The sequence below is a fragment of the Somniosus microcephalus genome, unplaced genomic scaffold (genome assembly GCF_052327205.1).
Source record: "Somniosus microcephalus isolate GS21.2 unplaced genomic scaffold, FLI_Smic_1.0 unresolved_chr2, whole genome shotgun sequence".
Taxonomy (NCBI): Eukaryota; Metazoa; Chordata; class Chondrichthyes; order Squaliformes; family Somniosidae; genus Somniosus; species Somniosus microcephalus.
In genome coordinates, this window is record NW_028225180.1 from 66,597,277 (window position 1) to 66,624,588 (window position 27,312).

The following is a 27,312-nucleotide window of genomic DNA, read 5'->3' on the forward strand; positions in this document are numbered from 1 at the left end:
ACTACGTACGCTGTTATACTGGAATCTTTGGCACTGATATCTGATTTAGATATTAATATTTGATTTGCTTTGCTACTACCACACGAAAGAAGAAGTACTGACTACCTTATATTTATAGTCCCTAATTATAATATCCTCTACAAGTGGAAACATCTGCTCTACTTCTACCCTGAAGAACCACTTCATCATTTTAAAGACTCTATTAGCTCATCTCTCAATCATCTCTTTTCCAGATGAAGGAGCCCCAGCCGGTACAGACTTTCTTGATAAATCTATATATATAATACAGTATGTCTCTCTGTCTGTCTCTCTGTCTGTCTCTCTTTCTGTCTCTCCGGCTATACAATCAAAAGTTATAGAGCGTACCTACACATATGTTATATCAAAAGAAAGCTTATCATTTGGGGACTCTCATAGGCATATTTACCTTTTGGTGGGACAAAAATTGTGCCGACGGTATCCAAAAAAAAGTTCAAAATTCCGCTCATTATCCACTCATTAGCATCGAGTGACATGAAGGTTGACCAATCGTACAGTCGAGCAACCCGACAGTCGACCAATTAGTGCATCACGGGGCGGGTTCATTGCGTGTGCGGGCAGGCCTTCCTAGAGTCGAGGGACGTGACGATTGACCAAGCCTACAGTTCAGTGACCTGACGGTTGACAAATTGGTGCACGTGTGGGTGGGCCTAATGCTTCTGAGTTGAGGTGAGTGCCGCCATCTTGATTCCAAACTCTTCATTTCTTTTTCCCACTTTCTGTGTGTTTCTTTCAAAACTAGATTTCCAGCAAAAAAAAAGTTACTTTTATAATACAATTTGTTTTTTACAAAAGTTAATTAATTTGTAAATCTTTTCTCTAACCTCTATAATTTTCCTACCATTCACCATTTTTGCAGGCCTGGAAGCCTGGGCATCTGTTGCCCAGCTACACCCGAGCTAGGCACCTCCCGTCCCGCTCAACAAGCGGCCCGCGATCGCCGCCATCTCTCAGGCTGCCCGGGCAACGGCGTCGGCTGCGAGGGACACGGGACAGGCACAGTGTGCGTGCGCAGCCGGGGCCCAGCCGCAATTGGCGGTCTTGAAGCTGGCTCAGGAGGGTGGGGCTCGGGAAGGTGGGGGGACGGTGCTTGGGAGGGTGGGTTCGGGAGGGCGGGCACCGGTGCTCGGGAGGGCGGGGCTCAGGAGGGTGGGAGGAGGGGGGCAGGGCTCGGGAGGGTGGGAAGGGGGAGGAAGGGTTACCGCGGCAACTGGGCCCGGCCCTCTCTCACAACCTCAAGCCGGCTCACGCCCGGTCCCGGGGAATTGGCTCCAATTGCGGACGCGGGCCGGGGACTCGCCCTCTCTCTCTCCTTCCCTCTGACTCTCTCTCCTCTCCCCGTCCACTCTCCCCGCTCCTTCCCCTCTCCCCCCACCCTTCCCCCCACACCCCCTTCCCTCCCCCTTCCCCGCCCTCGCCCTCCATCCCCTCCCCCCTCCCCCTCCATCCCTCCCACCCTCCGCTCCCTCCCTCCCTCCATCTCCCCCGCCCCCCTCCCCATCCCCCCTTCTTCCCCCCCCACTCCCCCCTTCTTCCCCCCTCCCTCCTTCTTCCCCCTCCACTCCTGTCCCCACCCCTTTCCCCCCCACCACTTTCCCCCCACCCCTTTCCCCCCACCCCTTTCCCTTTCTCTCCTTCCTCTCTCTCTTTCCCTCTGTCTCTGTCTCTCTCTCTCCCTCTCTCTCTCTGTCTCTCTCTCCCTCTCTCCCTCTCTCCCCTCTCTCCTCTGTCTCTCTCTCTCTCTGTCTCTCTCTCTTCCCCCCAGTCTCTCTCTCTCTCTCCCTCAGTCTCTCTCTCTCTCTCTCTCTCTCCCCCAGTCTCTCTCTCTCTCTCTCTTCCCGCAGTCGCACTCTCTCTTCCCCCAGTCGCTCTCTCTCTTCCCCCCGTCGCTCTCTCTCTTCCCCAGTCGCTCTCTTCCCCCCAGTCGCTCTCTCTCTTCCCCCCAGTCACTCTCTCTCTTCCCCCAGTCGCGCTCTCTCTTCCCCCCAGTCGCTCTCTCTCTTCCCCCCAGTCGCTCTCTCTCTTCCCCCAGTCGCTCTCTCTTTTCCCCCCAGTCGCTCTCTCTCTTCCCCCCAGTCGCTCTCTCTCTTCCCCCAGTCGCTCTCTCTCTTCCCCCGTCGCTCTCTCTCTTCCCCGCAGTCACTCTCTCTCTTCCCCCAGTCGCTCTCTCTCTTCCCCCAGTCACTCTCTCTTTTCCCCCCAGTCGCTCTCTCTTTTCCCCCAGTCGCTCTCTCTCTTCCCCCCCAGTCGCTCTCTCTCTTCCCCCCAGTCACTCTCTCTCTTCCCCCCAGTTGCTCTCTCTCTTCCCCCCAGTCGCTCTCTCTCTTCCCCCAGTCACTCTCTCTCTTCCCCCCAGTCGCTCTCTCTCTTCCCCCAGTCGCTCTCTCTCTTCCCCCAGTCACTGTCTCTCTTCCCCCAGTCGTTCTCTCTCTTCCCCCCAGTCGCTCTCTCTCTTCCCCCCAGTCACTCTCTCTCTTCCCCCAGTCGCTCTCTCTCTTCCCCCAGTCGCTCTCTCTTTTCCCCCCAGTCGCTCTCTCTCTTCCCCCAGTCGCTCTCTCTCTTCCCCCAGTCGCTCTCTCTCTTCCCCACAGTCACTCTCTCTCTCTCTTCCAACAACAACATGCCCTCAAAAAAAGCCTCGGCACTGCCGGGCACTCCAGCTAGTAATGTATATAATAAAATAATATATATAGATAAATAAAATGACAAGGGTTTTTTTTCACTGATATAATCATAAATATTTGCCTTTATAAACCAGCAGTCAGCGTTTCCAATTCCCTTTAGGCCTGGAATCAATTGGTTCTTTTAAAAAAGTGTTGGATAAATATTTGCCCATTAATGGGTTTGGGGGTAACAATGTAATTCTGTTGCTGTTTACAGGGGCAGATATCAGCTGAGAATGCAGTGGGATTGTAGTTATGGGGATAGCCGCCGACTGATATGGGATAGAACTGGAAATTGTTGCAATTAATGTAGACTGAGGGAAGAAAGAGACTGGAGGTTATAGGGAGGGTAAGGAGTGAGAAGTGAATGTGATTGTAAGTTATAGGGACCGGTAAGGAGTGAGATGTGAGTTTGATTGCAGGTTATAGGGACCGGTAATGCCTGAGATGTGTGTTTGATTGCAGATTATAGTGACTGGTACAGTCTGAGATGTGAGTTGATTGCAGGTTATAGGGACTGGTACAGCCTGAGATGTGAGTTCCATTGTATGTTCTGGGACAGGTACAGACTGAGATGTGACTCTTGTTGGAGGTTATGGGGACCAGAACAGACTGAGATGTGAGTGTGATTGTAGGTTATAGGTTCAGTATGATTGTACGTTATACGGACAGGTACAGAATGAAATTCGAGTGTGATTGGAGGTTATGGGGACAGGCACAGACTGAGATATGAGTGTGATTAGAGGTTATGAAGAGAGACACAGACTGAGATGGGAGTGTGATTGGAGGTCATGGAGAGAGGTACAAACTGGGATATGAGTGTGTTTCCTGGTTATGGAGAGAGGGACAGACTGAAATCTGAGTGTGTTTCCTGGTTATGGAGAGAGGTACAGACTGAAATATAAGTTTGTTTCCTGGTTATTGAGAGAGGTACAGACTGAAATATGAGTGTGTTTCCTGGTTATGGAGAGAGGTACAGACTGAGATGGGAGTTTGATTGCTGGTTATGGAGAAAGGTACAGCTTGAGATGATAGCGTGTTTCCTGTTTATGTAGAGAGGTAAAGACTTAGACGTGACTGTGATTTGAGGTTTTCAGCTTGTGTTTGCAGAAAGATGCATCTCAATCTCTCTGCAAATAACTTGCCTAATGCATGAGTGCACAACGTTACCTTTAGAATTTATTATTCTAGGTACTTGATGCAGGTCACTGTACAGCCTCTCACGTAGCACCTCCACCAAATTCATCTCTTTGTTCCCTGCTGATATCTTGGCTGATTCTGACAAGACGATCTGAAGGCTAAGATGTAGAACACCAACTGTCTATGGGGAAGTTTTCACCTGGCGGCAGAGGAACAAAATAGATTCAGGTTGTTCTGACTGGGTCCATCAATACCAAACTGGTTAGTGTTTCTAAATCCCTCTTCTACAATCTGAAGACTTGTATTAATATTCCAACTTATTCTAACTCTCAAAACGACTCAAAGAGCTTCTTCACCTGTAATAAATTATTTGAAGTGCAGCTGCCATTGTTATTTCGACCAATTCGGGAGCCATTTTGTGAACAGCAATATCCCACAAACAAAAGTGAAGTGAATAGCCAGGTACCAGTTCTAAATTCTTAAACAGCGACATGATAAATGGATTAACTGGTTATTTACATCATTGCTACTTGTGGCATCTTGTGCCCAATTGGTTGTCGAGGTTGTCTATAAAAGAAGAGTGGCTTCATATCATTGGCTGTGAAGCAAAGGCACGGTTTAAATGTAAGTTTCTCCCCCTTCGCTCTCCTCTCTCTTTAAATTACTTTGGGTGTTAGCTGGGGAATAAACGTTGGCCAAGGCCCCAGCAGCACTCTCCCTTCCTGTTCCACTAAAGCCGTGTTTTCTTCAAATTCCATATGAAATGATTCAGGGGATAATTTTAAATTTACACGATTGTGTAAAATAGGTGACACCGAATTGGCTGCCGATTATAGGTCCCGCCCGATTTTTCACTCCCGTTGAAAAGCAAAATCAACCGTGGTGCCAAAGGTTGGCTGATGCAATTTAGAGCACGGGACAGTGTAATGAGTGTAATGATTTCTGATTTCAAAACAGCGACAAAGCAAGAAGCAGATCCACCGTACAGGAAGGGGTATAGAGTTTAGGTGGAAGAACAGCAGAATGTTTAGAGCAGCGAAATAATTTCCTTAATAGTATTGTGAACAATGGTGGTGCAATAAATGACAGCTCTGCCCATTCACCTGAGGGCAGAATACCAGCTGAAAGTCTCCCTCCCTCCCTCTCCTCAACTTCCCTCTTTCTCCATCTCACTATTTCTCTTTCTCAAACTCACACACATACACATACACACAGAAACATACAGACACAGATATATATGCACATGAGGCAGCACAGTGGCATAGTGGTTAGCACTGTTGCCTCACAGCGCCAGAGACCCGGGTTCGAATCCGGCCTCGGGCGACTGTCTGTGTGGAGTTTGCACATTCTCCCCGTGTTTGCATGGGTTTGCTCCGGTTTCCTCCCACAGTCCAAAGATGTGCGCGTTAGGTTGATTGGCTATGATAAATTGACCCTCAGTGTTAGGGGGATTAAATACGTGGGGTTACAGGGATAGGGTCTGATATGTGTAGGGGTTACGGGGATCGGGTGGGATATGTGTCGGTGCAGGCTCGATGGGCCGAAATGGCCTCTATCTGCACTGTGGGGTTTCTGTGATTCTGTGAAATACACATATAAACACATACAGACACGTATACACACAGAGAATCACATATGCATACAGAAGCACAGTCATTCATAGACATATACACACACACACACTCGCAAAAAAAACCCACAGAAAGATATACGCAAAGAAACATCGAAACACATATACATATAAACACAAACACACACAGATATACTGAAACTTCAATGGCACATTGCTGCAAGTTAATACGTGGGATCTTGATTCAAATGGTTGAAAGACTTTAACCTGTAATACAGTGAACTGCACTGAGGAAAAGTAGGAGAATCGCATGAGGTGTATCAGCTTTCAACATTGGCTCTCACAAAGTAGGCGCCACCGACAGTCATATAAGCTGCTATTTTAAAATTAGCCTGTTGACTTTAAATGGATGAAGGCCTCTATTCGGAACATTGCATTTTCTGCAGCGACTAAAGATCAAGGTGAATCTAGTTCTTCTTCTACCGTCCTTGTAGTCGCATGATAGAATGACAATGGGGTTGTTGTCTAATCATATTAATCCGTCTCTATAAATTAGTCTACAACAGTACCAGACATGAGGCGAGTAATATACGGTGCTGGAGAGTTTAGTGAACCATATGTACAAAATCACCTGCTCCTCCCAAAAACGCTACACTGACCATGTGTAACATCTCAAATTACACATATACTCTGTCCCAAATGTAATGTTCTGATAGCAAACAGAGCAATACGACATGAACGGGTTATACGTTGGTTCATTAGTATCATGGAGCTATTCTTAGGTTCTAAGTACCTTAATTAGCAATAGTTTGCCAACACTCATCCTGTCAACAGTAATAAAGATTTAATCCCAATACATCCACATTACCTAATAAATTCAATCTTACCTACCCCCACCTTTCTAACAGCCGCCTTGCTCAGACTCCGGGGAATGTCTTGTTCACTCTGCAGATCATGCTCACTCCCCAGGCACAGGGCAATGAAAGCCCCGGAGTCTAGCTCCACGGAGAGATCACTCAGTTTCCTCTCAATACTCTGGAGAAGTGATTTCTGCTGATTATCTGGAGCCGCTGGAATCCACAACCCAATTATTAATCCACTCACATGTGCTGAACTTTAAGATAACAATAACAGATAAAGAGCTTGAGGATAATCAGAAGGAGCACGTGGCCGGTGAACACATGCATTGTGGTAAACAGTGAGAAGAATAGTAACAGGCTTCAGGAGGACATAGGCAGACTAGTGCAATGGGCAGTCACATTGTAGATGACATTCAATGCAGAGTAATCTGAAATGATGCATTTTGAATGAAGAATGAGGAGCGGAAATATAAGCTAAATATTACAGTTGTATTACGGGAGCAGGAAGAGAGAGACCTCGGGTTCACGTACACAAATCTTTGACGGTGGCAGGACGTATTGACAAATCTTAAAAAACATGATGGGATCCTTGGCTTTCTAAATAGAGGCACAGAGTAGAAAAGCAAATAATTTGTGGCAATGGTTTATACATCGTTATTTATGTTTCAGTTAGTGCATTGTGCCCAATTCTGAGCACCACACTTTAGTCAAGGCCTTGGAGAGGGGGCAGAGGAGGTTTACCAGAATGGTAGCAGGGATGAGGAACTTCAGTTATGTGGAGAGACTGATGAAGCTGGGATTGTTCTCCTTAGAGTAGAAAGGATTAAAGGGGGATTTAATAGAGGTGATCAAAATCATGAAGAGCTTTGATAGAATAAATAAGAAGAAACTACTTCCACTGCCAGGAGATTCAGTAATCAGAGGACACAGATTTAAAGTAACTGGCATAGGAACCAACGGGGAGGGGGGTGGGGTTGGAATTAGGAGATTTTTACAAAAAATTCAGCAATGTTGATACGATCTGAAATGCAATGCCTGAAATGGTGATTGAAGCATATTCAATACTAACTTTCACAAAATGAATTGGATGAGTACATGAAGAGGAAACGGGACAGGAATTTGGGGAAAGAGCAGGGTGGATAGAACTAATTGCTCTTTCAGAGAGCAGAGGTACGATGGGCCGAATGGGCTTCTTCTGTACTTAAGGTTCCATGGCCTAGAAATTCAGTTGTTTGCACCAGCCGCTAGTGCCTTAGGAGGAGGAGAAGTGGGGTGCTAAGCGGCTAGCGCCCGGGCGCAGTGCGATCTGCGCCTCTCGCGAACTTCAGTTAAGATTTAGCGGTGGCGCGTGCAGCAGATCCTGACGTCATTTCATGGTGCCACGCCCTTTGTGCGCCCCAAACCGGAAATTCAGTGGCGCCGGGCTATTGTGCGCCTGGCGCCCCTAGCAACTGGTAGAGGGGAACGGTTCCCAGTCGCTGCGGGGCATGGGGGGCGCTAATTAAAGGGGACTCCTCCTGCAGTATAAATGGCCGCCATTTTGCACCACTCCTTCTTTGTGAGAGACGGATCTTTGGAGAGAGACAACGGTAGAGAGCTTTCTGGTTTGGCTCAACACTCGCACAGGTACTTGTGGCTTCAGGCCACAGCTTTGCACTTGTCTTTAACTTCAGAGTCATAGCATTGATTGGAATCATAGAATGGGGGCTGCAATGGGTGGAAACGTTGGGCTTCTCCATTGCATTCAAAGGGCTCAGAGATGCCGTGAGAGAGTGCCAGTCATGGCCAGACGGAGAAGGGGCAACAGGCGTCGGAAAAGGAGGCCATACCCTCCCAGGTTATACCACCAGCAGTTCTCATATTTGAACATGTCTGAGGAGCAGTGTGTTTGGAGGCTGCGATTCAGAAGGGCGGTGGTCACTGAGATCTGCCACCTGCTTCGGGGAGATCTGCAGCCACAGCTGAGGAGCAGAACGTCTCTGTCAGTGGCAGTGAATGTGACGGTGGCTCTCAACTTCTATGCCACCGGCTACTGGGGACATTTCCAACATCTCCCAGTTTGCGGTACATTGCTGCATCCGCAAGGTGACCAATGCCCTTTTCAGAAGGAGACGTCAGTTCATCTCCATCCCCATGACCGTTGACAAGCAGCAACAGCGTGCAATGGGCTTTGCAGCATTAGCGGGCTTCCCCATGGTGCAAGGCGCCATTGACTGCACGCATGTGGCTTTGCGGGCACCTCTAGAGAATGCCGAGGATTACCGCAACTGGAAGGGATACCATTCGCTCAACGTGCAGTTGGTGTGTGACCACAGGCAGCTCATCCTAGCTGTCAATGCACGCTTTCCAGGCAGCAGCCACGATGCCTTCATCCTGCGCCAGACTTCTGTGGCAGACATGTTCGAGGCCCAGCCTCACCCACGAGGATGGCTTCTCGGGGACAAAGGCTATCCTTTGTGCACCTGGCTGATGACCCCGCTCCGTGCGCCCAGCACCCCTGCTGAAGAGCGATACAATGACAGCTATCAAGCAACCAGGAACATCATTGAGCAAACAATCGCCGTGCTGAAGCAACGGTTCCGCTGTCTGGATTGTTCCGGGGGAGCCCTACAGTACTCGCCTGAGCGAGTCTCCCATTTCGTTGTCGTGTGCTGCATGCTGCACAACCTGGCGATGCGCAGGACTCAGCCAGTGCCAGCAGACATTGGAGGACCACCAGAGGAGGAGGAGGACCAGCACAGGAGGGAGGCAGAAAGTGCAAGGGCCGCCCGTCGGCGGCTTATTGCAAGTCGGTTCTAGGCCCCCTCTCAGGGAATGGCTTGTGCCAATGGCAGAAGATGAATGTAGCCACTCCACAAGCCCTCAGTCGAGCAGGCCCACCAGGACTTGCAAAAGAAAGCATGGACAGTGCGTTTTAAGAATTTTTTTTACTATGATACCTCTGTGCCCTTCCCACATGACAAACTAATGGAGAAAACCCCCCCCCAAAAACACAAATACACCAGTCTCGGCCTTTACAAGTAAAACAAATATACCAGTCTCGGTCTTTAAATATGAAACAAATATATCAGTCTCGGTCTTTAAATATGAAACAAATATACCAGTCTCGGCCTTTAAATAATAAACATAGAAACATAGAAACATAGAAACTAGGAGCAGGAGTAGGCCATTCGGCCGTTCGAGCCTGCTCCGCCATTCAACGAGATCATGGCTGATCATCCAAACCCTAGCACCCGGTCCCTACACCGACAGCCATCCCACCCAAGCCCTATCCGCGTAACCCTGTAACCCCACATATTTAATCCCCCCTAACACTAAGGGCCAATTTTTATCATGGCCAATCAACCTAACCCGCACATCTTTGGACAAATACACCAGTCTCGGCCTTTAAATATGAAACAAATACATCAGTCTCGGCCTTTAAATATGAAACAAATTCACCAGTCTTGACCTTTAAATATGAAACAAATTCACCAGTCTTGGCCTTTAAATATGAAACAAATATACCAGTCTCAGCTTTTATAAGTAAAACAAAACATTTGGCCACACCTTCTACTTTTTTCCCTGCGAGGGTGATCCATTTCGCTTCCGTGACTGGCCCCTACCCACCCTGCAGCTCCTCCTCAATGGGACCCCAGTGGCTGCAGCAAGGCTGGGGGAAGGCTGCTGAGGGTCAGATGGTGAGACGGCAGATGCCCTTGGGGGTTGGCCTGGACCAGCTCTGGGCCTGGAGGGGCCGGCTGCTGACTGCTCCAACTCTGCTTGGGCGGCAGCAGTCTGTGCAACAGCTGGTGGCAGCTGCAATGGAGGAGTGACAGTGTTGGCTGCAGAATGCTGCCAACCTGACAGATCACAGGCACTCCCTGATCGGCTGATACATTGGCACGTGCACGGGCCAGCACTGCAGCATGCGCAGCAATCTGCTGAGGTACAGACTGCTGGGCTGCTGTGGCACAGCGAGTGCCCCAGCAATGCCTGGCCGATCCAGCGAGTGTGGCAGCAGTTAGTGCCCGTGTGGCCCTGGTCTGTGTCTGCATGACAGCAGCCAGTGAATGCACGGCACGACTGAGCACTTGGCTAGAAGCCGCCTGTGAAGCAGCGAAGTCCTGCTGACTCCTAGCCTGTGCTGCCGTGATGTCCTGCTGACTCCTAGCCTGTGCTGCCCTGATGTCCTGCTGACTCCTAGCCTGTGCTGCCCTGATGTCCTGCTGACTCCTAGCCTGTGCTGCCGTGATGTCCTGCTGACTCCTAGCCTGTGCTGCACTGAATTGTTGCAGACTCCTGGCCTGTGCTGCCCCGAATTGTTGCAGACTCCTGGCCTGTGTTGCCGCGAATTCCTGCGCACTCCTTGCCAGTGACTATATGGAGTCAGGCATCCTTTCCACTGCAGCCATGAGCTCAGTGTGCCTGCGCTCAACCTGGGCGTCCATTTCCGCTAGGAGCCGCACCTCCTCTGCGCTCACCGTAGCAGGACTGGAGGCCACACTCACCCTCCGGGGAGAAGGCAGCCGAGCTTCCCCACCCCTCCCGCATTGCTGCAGCCTGCTGGTCCCCGGAGCTTCACTCTCCTCCGACCCTTCCCACCTGTTCCCCTCCAGGGAAGACGTGTCACCATCATGGCCATGGGCTGCCTCGGCTGAGGGTGTCCCTGATGGTCTGGCTTCCTCTTCCTCCTCCTCTATGTCTGACTCAGCCACAGTGCCAGCTTGAGGGGCCGCCTCCTCACCTGGCGAGTCACCATCTGAAAGCAGGGAGGCACAAGAGTTGCTTTAGAGTGAGGACAGGGCGGCAGCGAGGGAGGCATGAGTGCTGCTGTGCACTGCATTGGTTCGATAGTGGCAAAGGATGCTGGTGTGAGGCACAAGTGGAAAGGGAGAGGTCAAAAAGGTGATGACCTTACCATTGGTGCCTAGGACAGGGTCAACATCTCCAGTGGTGACGGGGCCACTCAGCCGGCCTGCCATGACCCGCTCCACTCGCTGCTCGAGGTCGCTCAGCTGTTTCAGGTCAGGACGGCCTCCCCCGGTCTGTCGCTGCTGTCTTCTGTTATGCGCCAGCTTGGCCTGCAAGAGAAAGGACCGCCTCTAAGTACAGTGTCAAGCCCTGATCTTCCCCCACTGCCTCCCATGTTCGATTAGCCCTGACAGTGTCAAGCCCTGATCTTGCCCGCACTGCCTCCCATGGTCGATTAGCCCTGACAGTGTCAAGCCCTGATCTTGCCCGCACTGCCTCCCATGGTCAAATAGCCCTGACAGTGTCTAAAGTCCTGATTGCACAAGTACTTTTCAGTGCAGTCCCATAGCTGCTGGATGAGGGCTGGCCATTAGGGCTTTCAGACCTGTTTGGCCATAAAGTGAGGTGCACATGCAGGGATGAGGAGGATGCTGGAAAGGGTACTCACCCTGACAACCCGAGTGAGGTCGTTGAATTTTTTCCGGCACTGGGTTGGTGTCCTGCCAACCACGCTGTTGGACGTGACCCTGTTTGCCACATCCCTCCATGCTTTCCGATATTCGGCGGGCAGCGGCCTCCTGCCACCCTCAGGGAAGAGGATATGGTGCCTGTGGTCCACTGTGCCAACCAGCAGCCTCAGGTCACCCTCGCCGAAGCGCTGTGCTCTCTCCCTGACCTTCTCCATACTCCTGGGTGTGGACCTGTTCCAGAAGCAGTGTTCAGGCCTTGCCTTAGGGCTGCAGTGTGCAAGGCGTGGCAGCCAAGCAATTCCACCCTCCCCCTTTAAGTGTTGACCAGCGCCTGGCTGTCTGCCCTCAATGAGCAACTCGCCACACCTGCGCTGCACCCGCCTTCGGTGTTTGCGCCCCGGATTGCCTGCTTAGTGCCTAATGATAGTTGTGCATCGCCTGCTTTAGCACAGCAGCAACATCTTGGGGTGATGCAACTAAATATCGGCGAAGGTGGCGCTATGTTGCGCCGGGCGCAAAAGTTAGCGAACGCCATGCTGTAGCACCCCAAACGTGGCTATACTGAATTTCTAGGCCCATGATTCTATAATTGTTTGGTTCTAAATTGCGGAAGAACTCAGCTGAAGGATAAAAATCAGGTTTAGGTTAAACACTGGGAACTAAACAACAAATCGCACTTACTGCATTGTTGGGATGTTGCCAGGTACGAGGCACTGTAGAGGAGGAGTGTGAGGGTGATCACCGGGGACATTGTTCACCGTGAGCCGCGGGCCCTGTTTTAGACCCTCCTGAGTGCAGTAGTGAAGTAGACAGGGCAGCGTGACTTGGACTGTAACCTGGAAACTGTACGGTTTGTCTCAGTGGGCTGGTTCACCTTTTAACGCGACGGTCGGAGGCGGGCTTTAAGTGTGATGGAGTGAAGGTATCAGTGGTGTTACCAGAAATCGGGTTATTTCGGGAGTGCTCCGTCACTGGAAGTCAATTTATTTAATCTAAACAGCAGGTTACACCCACTCCGCACTCACTGCCAGGCAAAAGAAACAAAACCTGTAAACTGAGGCAGCCTAACGGTTTCTCACTCAAAGCCACCGAGAGTTTAACTTGTTTTTTTGCGCAGTCATTCAGGAGCAGCGGTGTAGCAAATGATTTTGGAACATTAAAGACAGGAGCAGGTTATTCAGCACCTTGAACCTGATCCGATCTTCAGTCAGATCATGGCTGATCTGCACCTCAACTTCATTCACCCGCCTTTGCTCCATATCGGTCGATGTCCTGACCCAGCAGAAACATGTTGGTCTCAGTCCTGAAATCTACAATTGACCCCCAGCGTCCACAGCGTTCTGGGGGAGCGAGTTACAGATTTCCACTACCCAGTCTGTGAGAAAGCACTTCCTGATTTCACTCCTGAACAGCCTGGCTCCAATTTTAAGTTTGTGTTCCCTTGTTCAAATCCTCCCAGTAAAGAGACTTGTTTCTCCATATCTGCACCATCGAAACATTTTATAATAGTAAACAGCTCGACGAGGTCACCCTCAGTCTTCTAAATACAAGTGAATTCAAGGCAAGTTCATGCAACCTATCCAATTAATTTAACCCATTCTAGTTCTGAGTTAAAACAAAAGTGCAGCAAATATCAGGGTGAATTGTTCATTTTCATGAGGCTGCAAGGAAGTGGGGATTTAGAATCTTGATTTTCAAGCAGCGCCCGAACAGAGACTTGAACCTTGACCCTCAGATGAAAAGTCTGATGCCACGTTAAACCTTTGCTTCGTTTGCCCTCCCCGATGGACACTAAAGATCCCACCGCAATATTGGAAGAGGAGCAGCGGCTCAATCGAATCAGCCGCCTGTTAAAGTCTGCACCCGATTTTCCATCCCATTCCATTCCATTTTAAGGAAAATCAGGCAGCTAATTCCATATCGCTCGTTTAGAACATCTCTCGAAATTCAAATTCATGTGTACACATCCTCTTGGAGGTCAGCTCTACAGGGGAATGATCGCATCGGATGCCTCTTGTATCCGTCGCTTCATATTCAAATCTAGTGAATACAATGGACTTGAATATCAGGTGGGGAGTGTATGGCGGCCGATAATCGGACCGAATATCAGGCGGGGAATGTAGGGCAGCCGATAATGGGACTGAATATCAGGTGGGGGGTATAGAGCAGCCGATAATGGGACTGAATATGAGGCACAGGGGTGTAGGGTGGCCGATAATGGGACTGAATAACAGGCGGGGAAAGTAGGGCAGCTGATAATGGGACTGAATATCATGCGGGGAGTGTCGGGACCGATAATGGGACTGAATATCAGGCATAGAGTGTAGGGGCCGATAATAGGACTGAATATAAGGCAGGTGTGTAGGTACCAATAATGGGACTGAATATCAGGTGGGGCGTGTAGGGCGGCCGATAATGGGACAAAATATCAGGCGGGGAGTGTAGGGGTGATAATGGGACAGAATATCAGTCGGGGGCCTAGAAATTCAGTAGGCCTAGCGCCCCATTTGGGGCGCTGGAGGGCCTAGCGCCAGAGTTATGGCCAGTTTAAAAATTCCCTGGGGCCCTGGAATCGGCGGTAGACCGGTAGCGCTGCGCCGGCACCGATGACGTCATCGGTGTGCGCAGCGTCCCGGTTGCCATGCCGACGGGCCCCAGCGCTGAAATTCAGTTGCGGCCGCCTCGCCCGTGGCAGCCGCAACTAAGATTCTGGCAACAGAGTCTTACACGACTTTGCGCCGGCGCATAAAGTTGGAGCGGCGGCTGGCCGCTTTCCCGCCAGCCGCCTGCCCGCACCTCCCTCCCCGGACTCCCCCACCGCCCCCCCCGCGGAACAGATGCTTCTCGGCTGCGAGCCCGGCACTTCCCCGAGGTGCCGGGCTCATTTTTGTGGTGATTTTACCGGGCAGCGGGCGGGTGCAGGCAGCTCCTCCTTAACTGAAGGAGGAGGCCTGCACTTCCCGAGCCTGCCGCACCGCATCGGGTGCCGCAGCGCCGGAATAGCACCGCAATGCGGCGCGTAGCGCCAGTTTTCAGGCGCAAACACCCTTCAGTAGCGCCGGCAGCCGTTTGGGCGCGGCGCTACTGAATTTTTGGCGTGTACAGGGGGACTTAGCGCCGGCGCTAACTTTCCGGCGCTAAAGCCCTGGCGCGGCGCCAACTGAATTTCTAGGCCGGGGAGTTTAGGGCGGCGGATAATGGGACTGAATGTCAGGTGTGGAATGTAGGGCGGCCGATAATGGGACTGAATATCAGGCAGGCAGTGTAGGGGTGGCAATGGGACTGAATATGAGTCAGGGAGTGTAGGCCGGCCGATAATGGGACTGAATATCAGGCACAGGAGTGTAGGGCGGCCGATACTCGGACTGAATATGAGTCAGGGAGTGTAGGCCGGTCGATAATGGGACTGAATATCAGGCACAGGAGTGTAGGGCGGCCGATACTCGGACTGAATATGAGTCAGGGAGTGTACGGCAGCCGATAATGGGACTGAATATCAGGCGGGGAGTGTAGGGCAGCCTATAGTGGGACTGAATATCAGGCGGGGAGGTTAGGGACCGATAATGGTGTGGTGTATGTGCCTTTAAGAGCAATTATGGTGTATGTGCCTTTAAGAGCCCCAGGTTTGCGTAATGCCGGTAATTGCCACTTGGGCTATATAAGCCTGTGTATTGTATATATCCTTTAGAAACCCCCCCCCCCACCAGACTTGCTTAGTAAATACCTATGAACCAACTCCTGTCTTCAGTGTCTTTATCTACACACGGACACTACAGTGGCGACGAAGTGGAAACGGACTTACCTGCAATTCGGTAGCACCTCAAGGACATCTATTCCTCCAGCGTCCAGAAGACTCAAGGAAGTAAGAGAAACTGTGGTTTCACCAGCTGGCCAAGCTGGTGACAGGTACTGCGCTAATCCTTCCTGGGCATCAGGCTGGAGCTCCAGCGGTGGGCTCTACAGCTGAGACAGGCAGCGAAATCGGAGGCAAGCAATAACGGACTGGGAGGGTGCACTCGAGAGACGGCCGGCGCGGCAAGCAGGTCAGCGTTTAGACCTCCGTCGGGAACGAGTCTCCAACAGTGAATAAACAGAAACCACAGTAAAACAGCATTGTTATCGGTAGCAGCGGCGGGAAAGCGCGGGAAGCGCAATATCGTTGCTACAGAGAAAAAAAAAAGTGCGGGAGGCGCCATATCTTTTCTGAAATGCCTAAATCTGGTAATATTGAGGCTTTTGATGGCGAAATAGAAGATTGGACCACATACGTGGAAAGAGTAGAGGTTTATTGCACTGCAAATGGGATAACAGATGAAAAAAAAGCTTCAGTACTTCTGAACTCAATGGGCGCGAAGACATACGGGCTGTTACGAAATTTAATCACTCCAGCCAAACCAAAGGGCAAGACTTTTAAAGAAATTGTTGATACCCTGCAGGAGCATTTAAACCCAACACCACTGCTGATAGCGGAACGATTCAAGTTCTTCAAGAGAAAGCAACACAAGAATGAAAGTAACGCTGATTACCTAACCGAATTAAGAAAGCTATCAAAGTACTGCCAATTCGGAGCAGGACTATCGGATTATCTTCGAGACAAATTTGTTTGCGGTCTCTTAAGTGAAGGAACACAAAAAAGACTGCTTTCTGAAAAAGATTTAACATTGGACAAAGCTTTCAGTATGGCTGTATCATACGAAGCAGCAGCAAAAGGAGCTGCAGAGATACAACAGGGCAGCACGGTGGCATAGTGGTTAGCACTGTTGCCTCACAGCGCCAGGGACCTGGGTTCGAATCCGGCCTCGGGCGACTGTCTGTGTGGAGTTTGCACATTCTCCCCGTGTTTGCGTGGGTTTCCTCCGGGTGCTCCGGTTTCCTCCCACAGTCCAAAGATGTGCGAGTTAGGTTGATTGGCTATGATAAATTGACCCTTAATGTTTGGGGGATTAAATACGTGGGGATAGCGTGGGATATGTGTTGGTGTAGGGGTTACGGGGATCGGGTGGGATATGTGTCGGTGCAGGCTCGATGGGCCGAAATGGCCTCTATCTGCACTGTGGGGTTTCTGTGATTCTGTGAACAAGAGACACAGGACTTCGGCACCCATAAAATGACACAGGAGTTCGGAAGATGTTATCGCTGCGGCAGATCCACCCATAACCAGAGGGACTGCTGGTTCAAGGGCAAAGCATGCAGGCAATGTGGTAAGATTGGACACATTGCACGGGTATGCCAATCTGGACAAAATAAATCCACTGACAGAAAACAAAAAATCAATAAAGAAAAGTACAGGAAGGTACAAATGATGACGGACAATAGCTCCGAAGACCAGAATAGCGATAGCGACTCCGGAAACAAGAGACTAAGCTGTCTCAAATTACATAATGTACTTGCCAAAGAGGATTACCAAACCATTTGGGTTACCCTCACAATAGCAGGGTCCCCAGTTAAAATGGAGCTAGATACAGGATCAGCTCTAACCGTAATAAATCGACGAGATTACGAGAGCCTATTTTCGCATATACCTCTAAAAGACACATCCATTATCTTAAAAACATATACGGGGCAGAAAGTCTACCCCAAAGGAAAAATAAGGGTGCCTGTGGTATACAACGGCAAAGAAATACAAAAGTTGTATTTATACATTCTACAAGATAGTGGTCCACCGTTGTTGGGACGTGAATGGATAAGGAAGATACGTTTAGACTGGCACTCCATTCAGGCACTGACGGTGACCAGTAAGGAAAAAAACAATGATGACATCATACCTGAACGATTAAAAGACATCTTGGCCAACGCCAAAGAAGTGTTTCAAGAGAAACTAGGAACCTTGAAAGGCATCACCGCCTCAATAAAAGTGGAAGATACAGCAATTCCAAAATGTTTTAAGGCAAGACCGGTGCCATACGCAATACATCCGGCAGTCGAGGCAGAGCTGAAGAATTTGGAAAAGGCAGGCGCATTATCCAAAATAGATTGGAGTGAATGGGCAACACCCATCGTTCCAGTCATGAAAAAAACATTGAAAAATAACTCTGAGGAACAGAAAAAAATTCGCATCTGTGGGGACTTTAAGGTGACTGTAAACCCGGTCCTTCACACGGTACAGTATCCTCTTCCGAGGATAGAAGATATTTTCGCCTCACTATCCAGAGGGAAACGTTTCACAAAAATTGACTTGGCACAGGCATATCTACAGATGGAGGTTGAGGAGACCTCTAAAAAGTATCTCACAATAAACACACACAAAGGCCTGTACCAGTACAATCGACTGGTTTTTGGAATAGCATCAGCTCCAGCTATCTGGCAAAGAGCTATGGAGCAAGTCCTGCAAGGGATTCCGGGGACTCAATGCTACCTAGACGACATCCTTATAACAGGAGAAAATGACAACGAGCACCTTGCCAATTTGGAGCAGGTGCTCACTAGGCTGAAAGAACGGGGCCTACGAGCAAATCGCCCCAAGTGCGAATTTTTCCAAAATCAGATATCATATTGTGGCCACATAATTAATAAGGAAGGGTTGCATAAGTCACCTGAAAAAATTGAAGCAGTTATAAAAGCCCCAGCACCTGAAAATGTTTCACAATTAAGGTCATTCCTAGGATGCCAGAAGGTCCAAAATGCTCCGCCACAGGCCCCTCTACATCCATGGGAGTGGCCCTCATCTCCCTGGCAAAGGGTGCACATCGACTTTGCTGGTCCATTTATGGACTCAATGTTCTTAGTCGCAGTTGATGCACACTCCAAGTGGCCGGAGGTAATAAAGATGTCCTCCACCACCACGGAAAAAACCATCACAGTATTAAGGACCATATTTGCCAGGAATGGGCTGCCGGAGCAGATATGTTCTGATAATGGACCGCAATTTGTGTCCGAAGAATTCAGAAAGTTCTTAAAGAACAATGGGGTAAAGCACTACACGTCCGCCCCATACCATCCCGCCACCAATGGATTGGCTGAAAGGTTTGTCCAGACCTTCAAGAAGGCCATCAAGGCCATGGGTAATGAAGACATAAAACTTCAGCACAAGGTGGATAACTTCTTACTTGCATATAGGAATGCAACGCATATGGTTACTAACCAAACTCCCGCCATGATGTTCTACAATAGAAACCTAAGATGCCGGCTGGGTTTGGTCAAGCCCAACATCCGAAGGGACGTGGAGAACCGGCAGTTTCAGGGCATGAATGAAAGGCCAACTAGGGCCTTCCAGATAGGCCAACCGGTTTTGGCCCGGGACTACCGTACCGAGAAATGGCAGCCTGGAACTATCTGCACACGATTAGGACCACTGATGTATACCGTGGACATCGGAGACAGCATAATAAGGTGCCATGCTGACCAAATCATCAAGTCATCCGAAAAGGGACAACCTACACCACCACTCTATACATCTAACGATGAAGTAGAGATACCCATATCTACCTCCGATCCGGTGATACTGGAGCCCGATGAACCCGACACTGGCCTTCAAGCCGAATCAGCCTTGCCAGAAGAACCTACTACACCACCAGAAACTACTATACCCCCGAGGCGTTATCCGGACCGAGTCAGGAAGCCTCCTGAGAGACTAACTTATAATTAATTAATAGAGCAATGTATATTATTTTGCATATAACATGTAATTAATAATTACTTAAAATATGATGTACTAGTTAGCTAGAAGGGGAGGAATTGTGGTGTATGTGCCTTTAAGAGCAATTATGGTGTATGTGCCTTTAAGAGCCCCAGGTGTGCGTAATGCCAGTAATTGCCACTTGGGCTATATAAGCCTGTGTATTGTGTATATGCTTTAGAAACCCCCCCCCCAGACTTGCTTAGTAAATACCTATGAACCAACTCCTGTCTTCAGTGTCTTTATCTACACACGGACACTACAAATGGGACTGAATATCAGGCAGGGAGTGTAGGGGTGATAATGGGACAGAATATCAGGCAGGGAGTGTAGGGGTGATAATGGGACAGAATATCAGTCAGGGAGTGTAGTGCGGCCGATAATGGGACAGAATATCATGCGGGGACTGTAGGGCGACCGATAATGGGACTGAATATCAGGCGGGGAGTGTAGGGTGGCCGATAATGGGACTGAATATCAGGCAGGGAGTGTAGGGCGACAAAGGGACTGAATATCAAGCGTGGAGTGTAGAGCGACGATAATGGGACTGAATATCAGGCAGGGAGTGTAGGGGGGCCGAAAATGGGACTGGATATCAGGTGGGGAATGTAGGGCAGCTGACAATGGGACTGAATATCAGGCGGGGAGTGCAGGGCGGCCGATTATTCGACTGAATATCAGGCAGTGAGTGTAGGGGCCGATAATGGGACAGAATATCAGGCAGGGAATGTAGGGTGGCCTATTATGGGACAGAATATCAGCTGGTGAGTGTAGGCCAGCCGATAATAGAAATGAATAACAGGCGGGGCGTGTAGGGGCCAATAATGGTACTGAATATCAGGCGGGGAGTTTAAGGCCTAGAAATTCAGTGGCTTGCGCCATCAGTTTGCACCCAAAGAGGGCACTCAGTGGCTTTAGCGCCACTGGCCACACCTACCGCGATATTTAGCGGGGCGCTAATGGCGGCGTTAGCCTGTAGTGCTGCGCCGCCACCGATGATGACATCGGTGTGCGCAGCGCCCCGCTCCCGCCCTGATGACCATATTTGGTCGCGCCCGCCTCTTCAGCGCCGGCCGCAAATAGCGACCGGTACACAGGGGCCTACATGTGGCGGTAGTGGCGCTAGTTAAGGTGGAGGTGCGGCCAGCCACTTTTTCGGCGGCCGCCTGCCAGCACCTCCGTCCCCGGCCTCCTACACCGCCCCCCCGCGGCATTGCCGGCTGTTTCCCGAGGGCCCGGCACTTCTCCTTGGTGCCGGGCTCATTTGCCGGCACTCGCGAGCGGGGATCGCGCTGTTGCAGGCACCTCCCCCTTAACAGTGGGAGGAAGGCCTGCAGTACCGCAGCGTGCCGTGCCGCAGCGTGTGGCGCTGCGGCCCTTAGCGCGCTGATATTCAGTTTCAGCGCCCCAAGCGGGGCGCGGGAAGCCTCGATTAGCGGCCCGCTTCCATTTGGGGCACAGAAATGGAATATCCGGATGGTGCAAGTGGCTCCGCTCGCAGCGGTAATTCCAGTGCCCAGGCGAGCTTGGCGCCCCAAACGGCGCCCAACTGAATTTTTAGCCCTAAGTGTGGCCGATGGGATTCCACCCGTTTTGCAGTGCTGGCGAAGGATAACATTAGCCTCAGTGTGTGGAAGGTCCAGCACACGGGGCAGTTCCACTCCGGACCTCCACCTCACAGTTGCAGCATTTAAATCATATTTTACATCTCAGACAGTTTGACTTTGGTAAATTACTGTCAAACAGTCAATCTCCCCTCTGTGCAAAGAGACATACTGCTGGCCTTTTTCCTAAACTCTGCCTTAAATAGAAGTTCTCAGTATTCTGTGATATTGGGGTGTAATGAGATGTTAAAAGTTACCCATGGATTCCGCTTTGCAGCAGATTCCCTATAATTGGCAGCCTTATCCCGGCCACTTCCTTCTGAAGTAACCAGACATGGATCTTGCCTGACAGTTGCTAAATGGGAACCGGCAAACTACTTATCCAATGCAGGGGAGAGGCGCCTCAACAATGGCTCGGCGTCAATCTCCAGTAAAAGTAATCCACGACTGAGTACTTCCTGTCAATAGAGCCGATCACTCTCCAGCTACTCGTAGGAACCTGTCAACAGAATATAATTCATAAATCATCAACAATGGAAGCAAGGAACGCCCCACTCCACAACGGCACTGATGCAAGAAGAATGAAAGAAAATCAGACAGACGAAGAAATTTCCTTCATGCAGGCACTTCACGACCTCAGCGATTTACAGCCAATTAAATACTTTTTTGAATTGTAGTCAATGTTGCAATGCAGGAAACGTTACTTTGTTCACAGGGAGCTCCTACAAAGAGCAATGAGAACAACTGGCTGTTCACCCTCCCCTTCCAAGATGTTCTGCAGCCGCTCGGAGACATCCTTGACCCTTGCACCAGGGAGGCAACACACCATCCTGGAGTCTTGTTTGCGGCCGCAGAAACGCCTATCTATTTACCTTACAATTGAATCCCCTATTACTATAGCTCTACCACTCTTTATCCTCCCATTCTGTGCAGCAGAGCCACCCCTGGTGCCAGGAAGTTGGCTGCTGCTGCCTTCCTCTGATAAGCCATCCCCCGCAACAGTACCCAAAGTGGTATATCTGTTGGAGAGGGGGATTGCCACAGGGGGCCCCTGCACTACCTGCCTGCACCTAGTACTCTGCCTGTTGGTCAACCGTTCCCTTTCTTCCTGTGCAACCTCTACCTGTGGTGTGTCCAACTCCCTAAACGTGCTATTCACGATGTCCCGAGCATCGTGAACGCTCCAGTATGCATCCAATCGCAGCTCCAGTGCCGCAATGCGGTCTGTCAGTAGCTGCAGCTGGGTGCACTTCCTGCACACGTAGCTGTCAGGGACACAGGAAGTGTCCCTGAGTTCCCACATCTCGCAGGAGGAGCAGATCACAGGGCCACGCTGTCCTGCCATGACTTACCCTTTAATTAATTGAGCTTAAATTAAATCAATCAATCCCACTAATTACACTACAGTTAAATAGTTTACCAACAGTCCCCGCTACACCAGAGAGACCTTAAAACTATAAAACAGAGTTAGAGTTTAAGAAAGAGAGAAATACTCACCAACCAATCACTTACCTGCTTCCTGCTGACGTCACACTTGGATTACTTTTTACCTCTCTCCCGGAACCTGGTTTGGTATGCCTCTGGTGATCCCTCGCACGTCCGCTGCCTCTCCGGTCTCGGGGCTCTGGGCCTCACTGCCTCGGGCTGCTGTTTAAGTACCTCCGCCACCTCTGGTGATCCCTCGCAGGTCCGCTGCCTCTCCGGTCTCAGGGCTCTGGGCCTCGTTGCCTCGGGATGCTGTTTAAGTACCTCTGCTGCCTCTGGTGATCCCTCGCAGGTCCGCTGCCTCTCCGGTCTCAGGGCTCTGGGCCTCGCTGCCTCGGGCTGCTGTTTAAGTACCTCCACCGCCTCTGGTGATCCCTCGCAGGTCTGCTGCCTCTCCGGTCTTGGGGCTCTCTTGGAAGGGGAGGGTGAACAGCCAGTTACCGTGGTGCATATAGGCACCAACGATATAGGTAAAAAGCGGGATGAGGTCCTAAAAGCGGAATATAGGGAGTTAGGAGGTAAATTAAAAAACAGGAACTCAAAGGTAGTAATCTCAGGATTGCTACCAGTGCCACGTGCTAGTCAGAGTAGAAATAGAAGGATACTTCAGATAAATACGTGGCTAGAGGAATGGTGCCAGGGGGAGGGATTCAAGTTCCTGGGACATTGGAACCGGTTAGTGTGGAGGTTGGACCAGTTCAAACCGGGCGGTCTGCACCTGGGCAGGGCTGGAACAGATGTCCTAGGGCGAGTGTTTGCTAGTGCTGTGGGGGAGGGTTTAAACTAAATGGAAGGGGGTTGGGAACCTGAGCAGGGAGACAGAGGAAGGGGAACAAGGATAAAAGCAAAAGATAGGAAGGAGAAAAACAAAAGTGGCAGGCAGAGAAATCAACGGTTTAAATCAAACGTGGTCAGAGTAAATAATAATTCTAATAGGTCTAAGAGCGTTAAAAAAAACAAGCCTGAAGGCTTTGTGTCTTAATGCGAGGAGCATTTGTAATAAGGTGGATGAATTGGCTGCGCAAATAGAGGTAAACGAATATGATTTGGTTGGGATTACAGAAACGTGGCTCAAGGATGGCCAAGACGGGGAACTCAACATCCAGGGGTATTCGATATTCAGGAAAGATAGGCAAAAAGGAAAGGGAGGAGGGGTAGCATTACTGGTTAAAGAAGGGATTAAAACAATTGTAATGAAGGATACTAGCTCTGATGAGGTGGAATCTGTATGGGTAGAATTGAGAAATACTAAGGGGAAAAAAACATTCGTCGGAGTCATATATAGACCTCCAAACAGTAAGACGGAGGTTGGGGATGGCACTAAAAGGGAAATTAAAGAAGCGTGCAATAAGGGCACAGCAGTCATCATGGGTGACTTTAATCTACATATAGATTGGGCTAACCAAATAAGTAACAATAATGTGGAGGAAGAATTCCTGGAGTGTTTACGGGATGGTTTCCTGGACCAATATGTCGAGGAACCAACCAGAGATCAGGCCATCTTAGACTGGTTATTATGGAACGAGAAAGGATTAATTAGCAATCTTGTTGTACAAGGCCCCTTGGGTCGGAGCGATCATAATATGATCGAATTCTTCATTAAGATGGAGAATGAAGTCGTTGACTCAGAAACTAGAGTCCTCAATTTAAATAAAGGAAACTATGATGGTCTGAGGAGCGAGTTGGGTAGGATTGATTGGGGAATGCCAGTCAAAGGATTGATGGTGGGTAGGCAATGGCAAACATTCAAAGCCTGAATGGATGAACTACAGAAGTTGTTCATCCCAGTTTGGCATAAAAATAAAAATAAAAAGGTGACTCAACCGTGGCTAACAAGGGAAATTAGGGATAGCATAAGATCCAAGGAGAGGACATATAAATTGGCCAGAAAAAGCAATAATCCTGAGGATTGGGAGCAGTTTAGGATTCAACAAAGGAGGACAAAGGGATTAATTAAGAAAGGGAAAATAGAATATGAGAGTAAGCTTTCAGAGAACATAAAAACTGACTGTAAAACCTTTTATAGATATGTAAAGAGAAAAAGATTGGTGAAGTCAAGCGCAGGTCCCTTGCAGTCAGAATCGGGGGAATTTATAATGGGGCATAAAGAAATGGAAGACCAACTAAATACATATTTTGGTTCTGTCTTCACAAAGGAGGACACAAATAACCTCCCAGAAATACCGCGGAACATAGGGTCTGATGAAAGGGTGGAACTAAAATAAATCAGTATTTGTAGGGAAATGGTGTTCGGAAAATTGATGGGAGTGAAGGCCAATAAATCCCCAGGGCCTGATAATCTACATCCCAGGGTACTTAAGGAAGTGGCCCTAGAAATAGTAGATGCATTGCTGGTCATCTTCCAGAACTCGATAGACTCTGGAACAGTATCTATGGATTGGAGGGTAGCTAATGTTACCCCACTATTCAAATAAGGTGGCAGAGAAAAAGCGGGGAATTATAGACCGGTAAGCCTGACATCGGTAGTGGGGAAAATGCTAGAGACAATTATAAAAGATGTAATAGCAGAGCACTTGGAAAGCAGCGACAGGATCGGACAAAGTCAACATAGATTTACAAAAGGTAAATCGTGCTTGACTAATCTACTGGAAATTTTTGAGGATGTAACTGGTAAAATAGATAAGGGAGAACCAGTGGATGTGATGTATTTAGACTTTCAGAAGGCTTTCGATAAGGTCCCGCATAAGAGATTAGCGTGCAAAATTAAGGCACATGGGATTGGGGGCAAGGTATTGACTTGGATAGAGAACTTGTTGGCGGACAGAAAGCAAAGAGTTGGAATAAACGGATCATTTTCCGAGTGACAGGCAGTGAATAGTGGGGTACCGCAAGGATCGGTCCTAGGACCCCAGCTGTTCACAATATATATTAATGATCTGGACGAGAAAATTGGATGTAATATCTCCAATTTGCAGACGACACAAAGCTGGGTGGGAGGGTATGCTGTGAGGAGGATGTCATGAAACTCCAGTACGATTTGGACAGGTTGGGTGATTGGGCAGAAACATGGCAAATGCACTATAATGTGGATAAATGTGAGGTTATCCGCTTTGGTGGCAAAAACAGGAAGGCAGATTATTAGTTGAATGGCAATAGATTGGGAGAAGGGGAAGTGCAAAGCGACCTGGGTGTTCTTGTGCACCAGTCGCTGAAGGTAAGCATGCAGGTGCAGCAGGCGGTTAAGAAGGCAAATGGTATGTTGGCCTTCATAGCAAGAGGGTTCGAGTACAAGAACAAGGATGTCTTGCTGCAGTTGTACAGGGCCTTGGTGAGACCGCACCTTGAGTATTGTGTGCAGTTTTGGTCATCTTACCTGAGGAAGGACGTTCTTTCCATGGAGGGAGTGCAGCGAAGATTCACCAGGATGATACCTGGGATGGCAGGAATGACGTACGTGGAGAGATTGTGTCAATTGGGCTTCTACTCACTGGAGTTTAGAAGATTGAGAGGGGATCTCATCGAAACCTATAAAATTCTGTCAGGTCTGGACAGACTAGATGCAGAAAGGATGTTTCTGATGGCCGGGGAGTCCAGAACCAGAGGTCATAGACTAAGGACCATGTCCTACCACATTTAGGACTGAAATGAGGAGTAAGTTCTTCACCCAGAGAGTGGTGAACCTGTGGAATTCTCTGCCACAGAGGGCGGTGGAGGCCAGTTCATTAAATATATTCAAGAACGAGTTGGATATATTTCTTGAGGCTAAAGGGATCAAGGGATATGGGGAGAAGGCAGGGACAGGGTACTGAATTTGGATGATCAGCCATGATCTCATTGAATGGCGGAGCAGGCTCGAAGGGCCGAATTGCCTACTCCTGCTCCTATCTTCTATGTTTCTATGTTTAATAACCAGATCATCCGTTTTTCGGATGTTAAGGGACAAATATTGGCCAGGTCACCGTGGAGAACACCCATAATTTTCTTTGAAATAGTGCCATTTTTTTACTTCCACCTGAGAGAGCAGACGGGGCCTCACTTTAGCACATTAATTCTATATTCTCTTCAAAAAGTGGTACCTCTGACAGTGCGCCACTCCCTCAGCACTGCACTGAAGTGTCAGCCTAGAATTATGTACTCAAGTCTCTGGAGCAGGACTTTAATGCGAGGTTCTGAGTCAAGATTGCTGCCAACTGAGGCACAGCTAACAGGCTTAAAAATCCAGCTTATTAGAGGAATTTTTTCAATGTTTGGAAGCAAATTCAATAGTAACTTTTAAATTGTAATTGGATATATACGAGAAGTGGATAAACTTACAAGACCAAAGGGCAGGTGAATGGGCAAAGACACGATTGGCCATATGTCATCTTTCTGTGCTGTACCGTTCTCTGATTCTATGATTAAGGTGTAACTGAGTTTAGTGAGTGAAGCACAAAGATACAAACAGAGGGATATAGATTAAGAAATAACAACAGAAAATGCTGGAAAAACTCAGCAAGTCAGGCAACATCCGTGGAGAGAAATTTGAGTTGACGTTTCGGGTTTGACCCTTCTTCAAAACTGGAGAGAAAAGGAACTAGATCGAAGGCAGGGCTGCGATCGGACAAAAGAATAAAAGAACCAAAAGAAGTAAAAGAGATTAGAAGCTAGACGAGATGGTAATAGGCTGTGATTAGGTGTAAAGTGTACTGGCAGGGCACTTTACACCTAATCACAGCCTATTACCATCTCGTCTAGCTTCTAATCTCTTTTACTTCTTTTGGTTCTTTTATTATTTTGTCCGATCGCAGCCCTGCCTTCGATCTAGTTCCTTTTCTCTCCAGTTTTGAAGAAGGGTCAAACCCGAAACGTCAACTCAAATTTCTCTCCACGGATGTTGCCTGACTTGCTGAGTTTTTCCAGCATTTTCTGTTGTTATTTCGGATTTCCAACATCTGCAGTATTTTGCTATCGAT